This window comes from Eubalaena glacialis, chromosome 4 (assembly GCF_028564815.1).
Source record: "Eubalaena glacialis isolate mEubGla1 chromosome 4, mEubGla1.1.hap2.+ XY, whole genome shotgun sequence".
NCBI classification, from domain to species: Eukaryota; Metazoa; Chordata; class Mammalia; order Artiodactyla; family Balaenidae; genus Eubalaena; species Eubalaena glacialis.
In genome coordinates, this window is record NC_083719.1 from 128,459,336 (window position 1) to 128,472,629 (window position 13,294).

Here is a 13,294-nt window from a genome sequence, read left to right on the forward strand (position 1 = left end):
TCGTGTTCACGTGTTTTTCTTTTGAAAAACTCCAAAGGCTTGTCTTTTAATGCAGGGTGCTTGGTCTCCATGTGGTGAAGCAGTTTTGAAGTTTTCATGGCTTTGTTAGATAGCCAGTTGCCACATATTATACAAAGCAGTCTTGGAGAATGTGAATCACCTGTTGCAATGAACCTGTAATTTAAGTAGGACTCTTGGTATTTTCTTTTAAATGCAGCTTTCTTTTTGTTGGCGGTCTTAGAGTCTTCTTCTGTCTCATCATTGGGTCTTTCCCCTTTTCAAAGAAGCTCCCCAGCGACATTTGTTTTTCACTCATTTTGGCTAGGGTTAGCTTGTGGACTTACTAAAACTGTGACTGAGACAAGTGTGCAGTGTGGGAAAGAGGCGTGGACGGAAGTGGTAAATAAAATAATGGGCAGGCCACACCCAAACTAAAATAAGTGTCAGATTCTGACTTAAATAAAGCCTGCCATCAGATGCAGCTGTACAATTGAAGTACATCAACTCACTTGCCACCAGATGCAGCTTAATTGTCACTTGCCACTCACTGATAGGGTTTTGATGTGAGTCTGCAAGCAACTAATTTATTATGGTCTCTGTGCAGTCGAACCTCTCTGCTAATAATAATCTGTATTTGCAGCCGCTCCCCAGCGCTAGCATCACCACCTCAGCTCCACTGCAGATCATCAGGCATTAGATTCTCATATGGAGCACGCAACCTAGATCCCTCACATGCACAGTTCACAGTAGGGTTCGCGCTCCTATGAGAATCTAATGCTGCCGTTGATCTGACAGGAGGCGGAGCTCAGGTGGTAATGCGAGCGATGGGGAGCAGCTGTAAATACAGAAGAAGCTTCGCTTGCTCACCCGCCACTCACCTCCTGCTGTGTGGTCTGGTTCCTAACAGGCCACGGACCGGTACCGGTCCATGGCCCAGGGGTTGGGGACCCCTGATTTAGATATTCAGAGAGAGAGAGTGGAGGAGGAAGGACACTGCATGTGCGAAGAACAGCAGAAGTAAAGGCTCAGTGGTGGGAAAGAGGAGATACATGTGGGAGCACTAGAGAACTCAGATGTTTTGGAGCATAGGACACATACAGAAGAGAAGTGGAAAATCAGGCTGGATGGTAGGTGGGGGCCAGGTCGCCCAAAGTCTTATGAGCCAGATTAGAATCTATCCTGTGCAGTAGGGAGACCTTGAAGATTCTCAAGTAGAAAAGGTATGCTCGGGTTTTATCTGTTGCTGCTTTGAGATAAGGGCTGAATTGTTTAGGCTTTCAAAAGCAAAGGCTCAATTATTTAGGCTTTCACTAACTTGGTTGATTGGGAGGGAGCTGCTGGAAGCTCAAGCTGGGATATCTCCTGCCATCTTGCATTTCTGCTCCAGGGCTTTGTCCTACCTGTTTACAGTTATCTAGCACAAACATGAGGAACACAAAGAAGAATCCCAGCTAGTCCACAAGCAGGAGGAAGAACATGATTGCATGTGGGTGTTGGGAGGAGAAGATTATTCGTTATAAAAAGAAGAAAGGCAGAGAGAATATGGGGCCACCCACTGTGCTGGAGTTATTACCCTCTTCCTCACCTGTCTTGCCTGGGTGCCCTTGCTACCCACAGCCATAGGTAGGAAGCCTTGTGGCAGCCTCAGACCTCCTGCTGCTGAAGAAGAGGCAGGAATGCCCTGGCAGGCTCTTTTTACATGTGTCCAGGTATGTTCCTAGGCAGAACCTCTGTGTCCAGGAAGTTATGGAGCCGAGGGCCTGCCTTGGCCTCCCTATCCCATTATCTGCTGCCCAGTCTCATCTGCTTGGAGAAGGAAGGCTCTGACCCCTGAAAATTCTGACTTGACTTGGACACTGAACACTCTGCTCAGTGTTGGCCATCTCTTCCCGCATGGAGTGAACCTTTCTTTTGGCTCGCCAATCTATGATCCATGCAGCAGTTAGAGATATCTTTTAAAAATTATTGATTATATCATGCCCTTCCTCTGCTTACGACCCTTATGGAGCTTTCCTCTACTCTTGGAATAACATTCTAGCACATGATTGGCTCCGGCCTCCCTTTCCCTTCTTTCCTTCTACACCTCTTCCTCCTCACTCAGCATGCTTCACCAGCTTCTGGAGGACTCTCAGCTCTTCCCACTCCATGGCCTTTTGCTGATACCATTCCCACGCCTCTTCATTTGGTCGGCTCTTGTCCTTCATATCTTGGCTTAAACTTCACGTCCTCAGACAGGTTTCCCCCATCCCCCTGTAGCTCTTATCCTAATTCATAATTATACATTTACTTCTTTTCTTATTTATTTTCTGTCTCTGCCGCTAGGTCATGAAACTCCATCAAGGTAGGGATCATACCTGTTTCATTTATCCTTATCTCCCTAACAGCTAGCATGGTGCCTGATCTACAGTGAGTACTCAATTGACACTTGTTCAGTAAGTGGATGAATGAATTAATGAGTGAACGAGATGCTGGATTCTCAGTGAATGGACTGATCTTCTAGGAAGTACACACAGGATCCGCCTGACTTTGAGTCGCTGCATGCTGTTCAGGGTCATGAGCCATCTTATACTGCCCTTGGGCCTCCTTAGCCTGGCCCCTCTGCCTTTTGTGCTTACCTGCAACTGCTAGCTTCTTGGTCCTGGCTGCTGAAGCCAGTGGAGCTGAAGGGCCTCCATTGCCCACATCCTACACTTTGGTCCTATCCGGCCTTGGCCCTTGGCTCTTTCTGTGTAGGCTGGTCCACAATTAACAGAGTCAGTAAGGGTGAGTAAAGATGTTTGCAGAGTACCTCAGATCACATGGCTGATTCAAGACCTGACCTCAGGTCTCCTGGCTCCACAACAGTGATTTTCCTATTACACCCTGCTGCTTCCCAGACACCACACAAATTGCTGGCCTTTGTGCTAGCTATGAAGATTATCATACACGCTACCCCTTACTACAACGGTTTTTACCAGGAGTGCAGGGGTTCATAATCCCAAGGGCACAACAGAATTTCAAGGAAATGAGAAGTAATGTGACCTTTTTTTCCCATTTAGTTAAAAAATATAGTGGTGATGAATGCTTATTATACAACGGTCAAATGGTACAGAAGTACATACGTAAAAAAGGAACATCCGTATTCATACCCCTCTCCCCACTTCATCCCAATCTAATTCTCCTTCCCACTTCTTTCCTCAAAAGTAACTACTTTTAACAGTGTAGTGTGATTAAGTCCAGGCCTTTTTAATATATTTATAGACATTATGTATAAATAATTTATATACATATATATTAAATAGGTTATTTTTTTAAATCCTGTAGAGTTTTAAAAACATATTCAATATTATTTTTTAAATTGTGTGTGTTGGGACTTCCCTGGTCGTCCAGTGGTTAAAAATTCGCCTTCCAATGCAGGGGAAGTGGGTTCAATCCCTGATCAGGGAACTAAGATCCCACATACTGTGGGGAAACTAAGCCCATGTGCTCTGGAGCCCACGCGCCACAACTAGAGAGAGGCCTGCATGCCACAACGAAGAGCCCTCTTGCCGCAAGTAAGACCCGATGCAGCCAAATAAATAAATAAATAAATATTTTAAAAATAAATAAATAAAACTGTGTGTGTTGAAAGTGAAAAAAGGACACTACTTTTGTGATGGAACAAACTCTTGGCTGATGGAGCACAATCAAGAGGCCTTGTTCTGGTATGTGTATAAAGAGATAGCAGGAGAACCAGCAGAACCTGGGGGTAGAACTAAAGCAAAGGAAGTCTTGTTTGTGAGATGGCTCGGAGGCTCTCACCAGCAGCAAAAGTGGTGGGCACAGTTCATTAGGACACCCTTGTGGTGCAAGGCCACAGCCTATCACCTACAGTCTGACAGGACCGAGCTGGAGATGGGGATGTGGGCAGAAGGAAGGGAGTTGAGTAGGTATGTTAGGATGAAGAACATAGGACAAAAATGGATTTGTGAAGACAATGAGAAGACAAGCCATAGACTAAGAGAAAATACTTGCAAAAGCATATCTGAAAAAGGACTGTTATCTCTCTTAAAACTCGACAATAAGAGAACAAACAACCCAATTAAAAAATGGGCAAAAGACCTGAACAGACCTCTCATCAAAAGAAGTGTACAGAAAGCAAAAAAAAGCATATGAAAAGATGTTTCACTTCATATGTCACCAGGGAAATGCAAGTTACAATAACATGGAGATATCACTACACACCTATTAGAATGGCTAAAATCCACAACACTGACAACATAAAATGCTGGTGAGGAGTGACGGGAACACTCACACTGCTGGTGGGAATGTACAGTGGTATGAAACAGCCACTTTGGAAAACAGTTTGGTGGTTTCTCACAATACTAAATGGATTCTTACCATATGATTCAGCAATTGCATTCCTTGGTATTTTCTCAAATGAGCTGAAAACTTTTGGCAACACAAAGACCTTACACGAATGTTTATAGCAGGTTTATTCATAATTGCCAAAACTTAGAAGCAACCACGATGTCCTTCAGTAGGTGGACAGATAAACTGTGGTATATTCAGACAGTGCAATATTATTCAGCAGTAAAAAAAAAAAAAATCAGCTATCAAGCCATAAAAAGACATGGAGGGCTTCACTGGTGGCGCAGTGGTTAAGAATCCACCTGCCAATGCAGGGCACACGGGTTCGAGCCCTGGTCCGGGAAGATCCCATATGCCGCGGAGCAACTAAGCCCGCGAGCCACAACTGCTGAGCCCGCGTGCCACAACTACTGAAGCCCGTGCGCCTAGAACCTGTGCTCTGCAACAAGAGAAGCCACCACAATGAAGCCTGCGCACCACAACAAAGAGTAGCCCCCGCTCGCCACAACTAGAGAAAGCCCGCGTGCAGCAACGAAGACCCAATGCCGCCAAAAATAAATAAAATAAATAAATAAATAAAAAATAAACAAAGTCTACTAAAAAAAACCCCAAAACCTCCAAATATTTAAGACATGTAGACAGGGGTACTAAGAACTCTAGTTTGATATTAATTATGTAAATATATGACTAGTCTCACATGGACAGACAACAAGATACTACAGAGAGTAGGCTGGAGCAGTAAGTAGCCAAAAGGAAAAGAGAAACAGGATAAAGAAAGGGCACCAAGCCCTCCTATCATGGGCTCCATCAACACACTAGAGACTAGTAGTATACTAGCTGGCTATATATATTTGTGCTCCTGATACCTGCAAATAAAAAGATGCTAACCATTGTTTTAAAAAAAAAAGAGAGAATTTGTAACTGCCCTTCTCCCCCATCCAGTGGGGCTTGTGAGGCACAGGAGCTCCCTGTGCTGGAAGCTCAGTGCCCAGTTTTCACCCTGGCATTGCCTCTGGTTTGCTGTGCAACCTGGGACAAGTCTCTTCCCCTCGCTAGGTCCATTTTCTCTGTGTAAAGTGGGCTTGCAATTCTCAAGGGTCTCTTATTTCTTAAGGTTTTATGCATTATTTCCTGGGAGCAGAACTTTTTGAACATTTCCTAAGATAAGGGTAATTAATTAGAGTAACCATTTGCTAAGTACTATTGTCTCATTTAATCTAGAGAACAACTCTCTACTATTAGCCCCATTTTACAGATGGGGCAACTGAGGCTTAGGGAAATTGACCAATGCCACAACGCTGATCAGTGGTGGCATCAGGGAACTTGACCAGTGCCACAGAGCTGATCAGTGGTGGCATCAGGATTGGAAGAAGGTAGACTCCTCTGCCCTCCCTCTCTACCGCTCTCCAGGAAGAGCCTCTAGGTTCTGTGGCCTGGGAGAGGAGAACAGAAGATATAAAATAAAAGCACTTTATGTTAGACAGGAGATGGGGCTGACCATGGACACTCTCCCAGTTACCTCTAACATCACAGAGAACAATGGCAGAGCCCCGAGGGCACAGCAAACTTCAGAGGATGGAGGGTGTGGAGGTTTCAACATCACTGGTGAAGGAAAGGCAGAGGACAGACTCTAGGGGCTGATCTCTGGAGATAAGAATGCATTTAGGGGAAGATAATATGGAGTTCTAAATCAAGGGAAAAATTAAAGGGTTATCACTCCACTAGACTGTTCAGAAAATTTACAACTTTTTTTCTTTTTGTGAATCACAAATTTCTTTTTCCATGAGATAAAGAATTGATCCTCTCAGAGAAAAAGCAAACATTAATCATTAAACTTTGCCTAGAATTTCATGACTTTTATGAAATTCCTAAGAAGACCCATGGTCTAGGGAGACTCGTAAGATGAGAGTAATCGTTAACCAATAATTATGTTAAAAATAAGAGTGGAAACCAACCATTTAAGTGTCAAGTACTCTAACATTTACAAAATAACTTTGCATACATTACTTAATCTTTCCAATAAGTAGGCTGTCAATCCCCACCGCTCCCCCTTTTTTTTTGGCCACGCCACACGGCATGCAGGATCTTAGTTCCTCGACTGATAGGGATAGAGTAGGATAGTCTTTTCCCCCTCCCCACTTTCCTTTGACTATAAAAATGTAGCCTGCTTAATCCTTGGGGCAGAGCCCCCTCACCTGCCTGCTTGTATCCCTCACAAGCATCCTATATTAATAAATCTACTTCTTGCCTATCACTTTGCCTCTCGCTGAATTCCTTCTGCGCTGAGACACAAAGAACCTGAGCCTCAGTTAAGTCCAGACACAGGTGAGTGACTCTAATTAAAAGACTGTGGGTTCAAGTCCCAATCTGGGTTTAGGTTGGGTTCGAGTCCCAGCACGTGGGTTCAAGTGCCAATCAGAGGTGCACGGTTTCACGACCAGGGATCAAACCCGTGCTCCCTACAGTGGAAGCGCGGAGTCTTAACCACTGGCCTGCCAGGGAAGTCCCACAATACCCATCTTTATAGGTGAGAAAACTGAGACTCAAAAGAGCCAGGGAAGGGGTGACTGTACTTGGGCAGGTTTCTTTTAGGAGGGCCACAGGATATACACACACATACGCTTATACCCCTTTACACAGTATTAAATTCACTTATACCTTTACTTTTTTAAAGAACAAGATTGTGCCCATCAGTGTGTAATAGATGTGGCTCATTCTTCATTCTTTTTACAACTGTGTAGTATTTTGTTAGAGGCTGCATCATGGTTTATTTAACCAGTCCCCTACTGGTGAGTATTTTGATTGTTTCCCATCTTTTGCCATCCCAAACCGAGCTGAAACGGGTAATTATGCACATATGATTTCCTACATCTATGAGAATTTGCCTGTTAGATACATTCTCAGAAGTGGGTTTAGTAGGTCAAGGGCATGTACTTTTAAAGTTTTCACAGTAACAAATTACCCTCCAAGGGGTACCACTCATTTGCTTTCCACAAGCCGAGGGTGAGGGGGACTGTTTCTGCCTATCCCGGCAAGTGCTGGGTGCCACACTTCTCGCCCTGGATCGGTCTCTGAAGAGTGCAGGTGGCAGCTCCTTGTGGGGCTGCACTCCTGGACTCGGTTCCTATTCCTCACTTTATCAAAGATCTTGTACGACTGGAACCTGTCTGAAGGTGAGAGTTAAGAGGTCAGGGCCCAGGAAACTATGTCTTGGAGAAGAGCTTGAAAGGACTCTGGAAATTAGGACAGCCAGACTCATGCCCTGCCCCTCCTTGAAGGGCTGTCATTAAGATAAGGGAGCACACAGTGCTGTGCATCCAGGTGGGGTGAAGGTCAACAGCAGGTGGGCGGTACGGTGCAGCAGCTTTCGTATTTATCTAAGAAAGCCCTCAGGGACATAGAGAATAGACTTGTGGTTGCCAAGGTGGGGGGGGGGGCAGTGGGAGAGGGTTGGATTGGAAGTTTGGGATTAGCAGATGCAAACTGGTATATATAGAATGGATAAACAACAAGGTCCTACTGTATAGCACAGGGAACTATATTCAATATCCTGTGATAAACCATAATGGAAAAGAATATGAAAATGAATGTATATATATGTATAACTGAGTCAGTTTGCTGTACAGAAGTAATTAACACAACATTGTAATTCAACGATACTTCAATTAAAAAAAAAAAGCCCTCAGATCTCTCCAACATTCTCCCTAGAAGACTTCTGAGGTAGTGAGCTCCCTGTCAGTAAGGGTATTCAAGCAGAGATCAAGGTATGCAGGACAGGGTTGACTGGTAGTTTCTATTCCCACATCTTTTTGGTGTGTCTTCCTCTACTGCAGAGGCTGGAAAGGGAACAGTTAGTTACATATCCTACACTCTTGGAAGCTACAGTTCTGTCTATAAAACAGGAAGGTCAAAAGGTGGTGGAGGATATCTGCTGCTTCAGGCTGTTTTCTGCTGTCAGGAGAGGTTGTAGAGAGGAGGGGTTTTTCTACAGAGTCATCCTGGCTTTGTTCTCAAGGTTGTCTAGAGGCACGCCACGGCAGGCCCCAGTCCCAATCCCTGGGACACAGCAGCAGCCTTGGGTTCCTGACCACAGTGGTTCCAGGGGGCTCCTGCTTCCCTGCCTTCCTGATTAGGGGGGAGGTGGTGACTCCCCGTGCGCCACTTCAGAGGCATTGTTCTGAGAATCCTTCCTGTAAGTCCAGTCTACAGCCCCCTCCTCCGACCCTCCTAATGGCTCTGTAAGCCCCTAATTCCCATTATGAAATCTATTTCTGGTATTTTCCTGCCTAAAATACGGTTTCCTACCCTAACCCTGACTGATGGGAGGCAGGGATGTGCAAAACCTCCAATGTAGTTTCCTACTCTCAATTTCTATGACTTCTCCACATTGTTCTGTGGCAGAAAAAGCAGTCCTCGAAATCCGGTGTTTTTACTGAGGGACATGTGGCGATGCTGGCAGGATAAAGGGGTGGCCCAGCTCGCCCCCTCACTTCCCTAGCTGCATCTCCAGGCCCTGACTCGCCCAAGCAGAGGTGAGTTTGATGTGTCCCATGGCTTCCCAGATCTACTCTCTCTTGTTCCCTTGGCACTGATGCCAAGTCTGGCCCTAATTGTACTCAGGGTTCCAGGACAGGTGGCCTGACCTTAACTTGGGGGTTTTCTGGGGATAAGTGATAAAGAACATTTCCTTCCTCTGCTGCCTTGTGGGCTCTTGAGGAGAAAGCTCCCCATGAAATGGGTAAAGTTGTGACAGAAAATACACAGGATGCCAGAACCAGACTTAGCCCTGCCCACAATCTGAGGGAGAAATCCCTGCTATAAGTGCTACCCACATTGTGCTTAATACCCATTGTCTCCTTTAACCCTCTCAACAACTCTAAGCAATAGGACTTATTCTCACCATTTTACCTATGGCTCAGAGATGGGGAGAGCTTGCCCAAGGTCACATAGCTAACATGGAAGTCACAAAAGCAGGATGGGAATGAGTGTGTTTTTCTGTGGTCTTAACTACAGGTTGTCCAGCATCCTAGAAGCCATCTAGTTCAACGTTCTCTCCCCTCCCATAAAATGCTTGAAGGTTTCCTCTTCCCTGTGTGTTACAATCTTTCCAACAGACAGTGGAAAATATGTATTAGATGGAAATTAGCACCTTTTGACTAACAATTTTATATTTAGTTTACCTATAGGATATAATAGGGAGTGTTCAAACATGTATGTAAACTCAAGGGTACTCATTACAGCCTTAGTTATACTTGTAAAATTATAAGTAAGCTATTTGTCAAGTCATAATGCCAGGGAAATTAATGATGATACATTTATCCAATTGAATTGTACTCAATTATACATGGTAATGTATACTGAAATTAATTGATATGAAAATCCAGGTTTTTCAAAAGTTAATTTGTCCATCAGTTACTGAGTATCAACTATGTTTGAGGCATTAATATTGTATTTCATTGTATTTCATTCATATAAAATGATATATGTATGTGCTTGTTTGGGTACAATAAACCAATTTAATAGGAAAAATGTTCAAAAAGAAAGACTGGCCCCTGGGACTTCCCTGGTAGTCCAGTGGTTAGAACTCTGTGCTTCCACTGCAGGGGGAATAGGTTCGATCCCTGGGGTTGGGAACTAAGATCACGCAAGCCTTGCAGTACAGCCCCTTAAACCTTTTTTTCTTTTTTCTTTTAACATCTTTATTGGAGTATAATTGCTTTACATTGTTGTGTTAGTTGCTGCTGCATAACAAAGTGAATCAGCTATACGTATACATATATCCCCATATCTCCTCCCTCTTGTGTCTCCCTCCCACCCTCCCTATTCCACCCCTCTAGGTGGTCACAAAGCACAAAGTTGATCTCCCTGTGCTATGCAGCTGCTTCCCACTAGCTATCTATTTTACATTTGGTAGTGTATATATGTCCATGCCACTCTCTCACTTCGTCCCAGCTTACCCTTCCTCCTCCCTGTGTCCTCAAGTCCATTTTCTATGTCTCCATCTTTATTCCTGCCCTGCCCCTAGGTTCTTCAGAACCATTTTTTTTTAGATTCCATATATATGTGTTAGCATACGGTGTTTTTCTCCTTCTGACTTACTTCACTCTGTATGACAGACTCTAGGTCCATCCACCTCACTACAAATAACTCAATTTCGTTTCTTTTTATGGCTGAGTAATATTCTACTGTATATACGTGCCACATCTTCTTTATCCATTCATCTGTCGATGGACACTTAGGTTGCTTCCATGTCCTGGCTATTGTAAATAGTGCGGCCCCTTAAACCTTTAAGTACAGATGACAGTTTATCTTCTTAAAAGAACTTTGTCAATAACACAGACTTCTTTAGAAATACCTTCTAAGATTCAACTATACTCATTCTCCAAAAAAAAAAAAAAAAAGCCCCTTCCCTCCTGTGAAATTTAAGAGGCTGATAAAGTGAATGCCTCTTTTGTTCATGCACTCGTTTTGCAAACCTTCACTAAGCCCCTTGTGCCCAGGCTCGGTGTCAGGGTTGGGAAGATACAGAGGTGAATGAGGCCTGGTCATTGTCCTCGGGTTGCTCACAGTCTGGGCAGCTCGGCTGATCCAGGCTAGAATTAGCTAACTTTTTACTGAGCAATTACCATGTGCCAGGTAACAATTACCACGTGTTAAGTGCTTTGCATGGATTACCTCAATTGATCCTTAACAATAATCATCTGAGGTAAATAAAATTATCCCCATTTTACAGATGAGAAATTTGAAGCTAAGACAGGTTCAGTAAGTTGCCCCACGCTACATACACAGCTAGTAAGTTGTAGCACTGGCATTTTAACTCAGGGGTGTCTGACTCCAAAACCAGTGCTCGTTTCCACAATGTTCTACTGACCAGGTCAATGTCAAACCTGGGATTCTTTGATTCTGCTGGCAAGGGCTTGATCTGCATTCTTCAGTGGAGGTGGATAATGCTTTATAGGTGTCCTCACTGGCAACGTCCTTTCTCCAAGGACTAACTCAGATGTCACCTCTAACACAAGCCTTCCCCATTTTCTCCATCTGGAAAGAACACCTTCCTCTTCTAAACCCTTATAGAACACTGACTTCACCCATGTCTTTGTCTCTGTTATTTCAGTTTTGTGTGCACATCTCTTCCTCCCTGGGCTGCGAGAGCCTTAGAGGCAGGGAGGTGAATGATGTCACATGTTCACTGCTGTAGCCCCACGATGCCCAGGTGCTCAGTAATGTTGAGTAAATGGACCCCTAAAGAGTTACGCTTAGGATTTTAAGGAGCATCATTTTTTGCCACTAACACAACTTCTCTAAACCTCTCTTTACCTGTCTGTCAAGATTTAGCTCCTGGAGTTACTGGAAAGAAGAAGGAAAAAGTTCCCATAAAAGTCTCCACGTACAAGATCTCAGGCCCAGGAGCTCCTGTCGGGGAGATAAGGAGACTTATGAGATCCCGCTGACCTCCTCCGGGCAGGAGGAGACCTGGTGGAGATGCTGCTAGACCCTCCCTGGGGGCCACTGGAGCATTCCTTGGGCTGCACCATCCAGGGCCTGGCAGCTGAAGGAGGTGCCTCCCACCCCAGGCAGGCAGACACCTCACTCTTGAGCTCAAGCACCGTGTGGGTGAGGGGCTGGGAGTGGTCATGGCTTTGGCAGGGGTTGAGCAAGCACAGGTTTGGCATGCAGGAAATGCAAGGCCCAGCTCTCAGCTGCTTGAGCCATAGAAGGCTCAGGAGCTTAAATACTGCACTGCCTACCTCGCCTGTTGTGATGCAGGCTCTGCTCCTTGGGAAGAACAAATGGCCAAAAGCATGAATGGATGGATAGATGGGCTTCTACCCTCAACACGGAGACGCCTCACAGTTGCTCTACGAGTCTGTTCCTTCTCTTCCTCCTTCTGGCCACAAATACTGATGAAGTACCCCCATGCCGGCCACTCCACTGGGTGCTGGGGACCCACCGGGGCCAGGGTGCAGTCCCTGCCTTCCATGAGCTTAGCTGGAAATCATGAATATCAATCAGGGTTTCCCATAAATAAATTAAAAAATTTTCAACTGTGATAAGCGCTCTGAAGGAAAATTTAGCAAGGCTGAGTGTGTGTAACAAAAGCAGTTACTCTTATAAAGGGGATCAGGAAGGTTTTCCTGAGAAAGAGGGAAGTCCCCTGCACAGCAATGTTCTCTTTGCCTTGCTGCTCTAACAACATGTGGCTTCCCCCTGAGGTCACTACTTCCTCTGCAGGCCTCTAAGAGAGAGCTGCTTTCCTCTCTCCTCTCTAAGACAGCTCCCTTGGAACACATGGCAGCAGTCCGCAGCACCTCTACTTGTTGCGGCATGCACAGCCCTCAGGGCCACCCCCTCTTCCACTTAACACCCTCTTTCTCTCTTTCTCCCTTTCTTGCCCTCTCTCTCTCCCTCCACCATTTCCCTATGATCATTCTTGATGAGTTCAACCACATAAAGGAATCACCTGTACTCCAGCCTCTTACGTCCCTGACCACCTTTTCTTCCAGTTTGTCCTCCACACACCGACTCCCACCATCATACCCCAGACCTTGTCATTATCAAAACCTGCACCACTTTTTAAAAAAAAGTTTTATTGAAGTACGGTTGATTTACAATGTTGTGTTCCTGCACCACTTTCAAAGTCTCTATTTCAAGCATCCCATTCTCTGGGTGCCTCGCCAACACCTACTGGTCCATCTCACATCCACTAATTTGCAGACCCTACTGGATCTTTGACCATGTCAGGGCCTCCAGTCCACCGATGCTGCTGAGACCCATCCACTGCTCTTCGCCCCCTCATAGCTTCATTCCCCTTTTTACCCAGTGACTGGTCAGTTGTGGAGTCTCCCTGCCATACACTCTCATCCCTCTTGTCCCTCTCCTTGTATTGTATCCACCTTCCAAAGCCACAACACTGACTGGATGCACCTTTGCCTCTACTTTGAGACTACACCCAAGTAGTTGAATG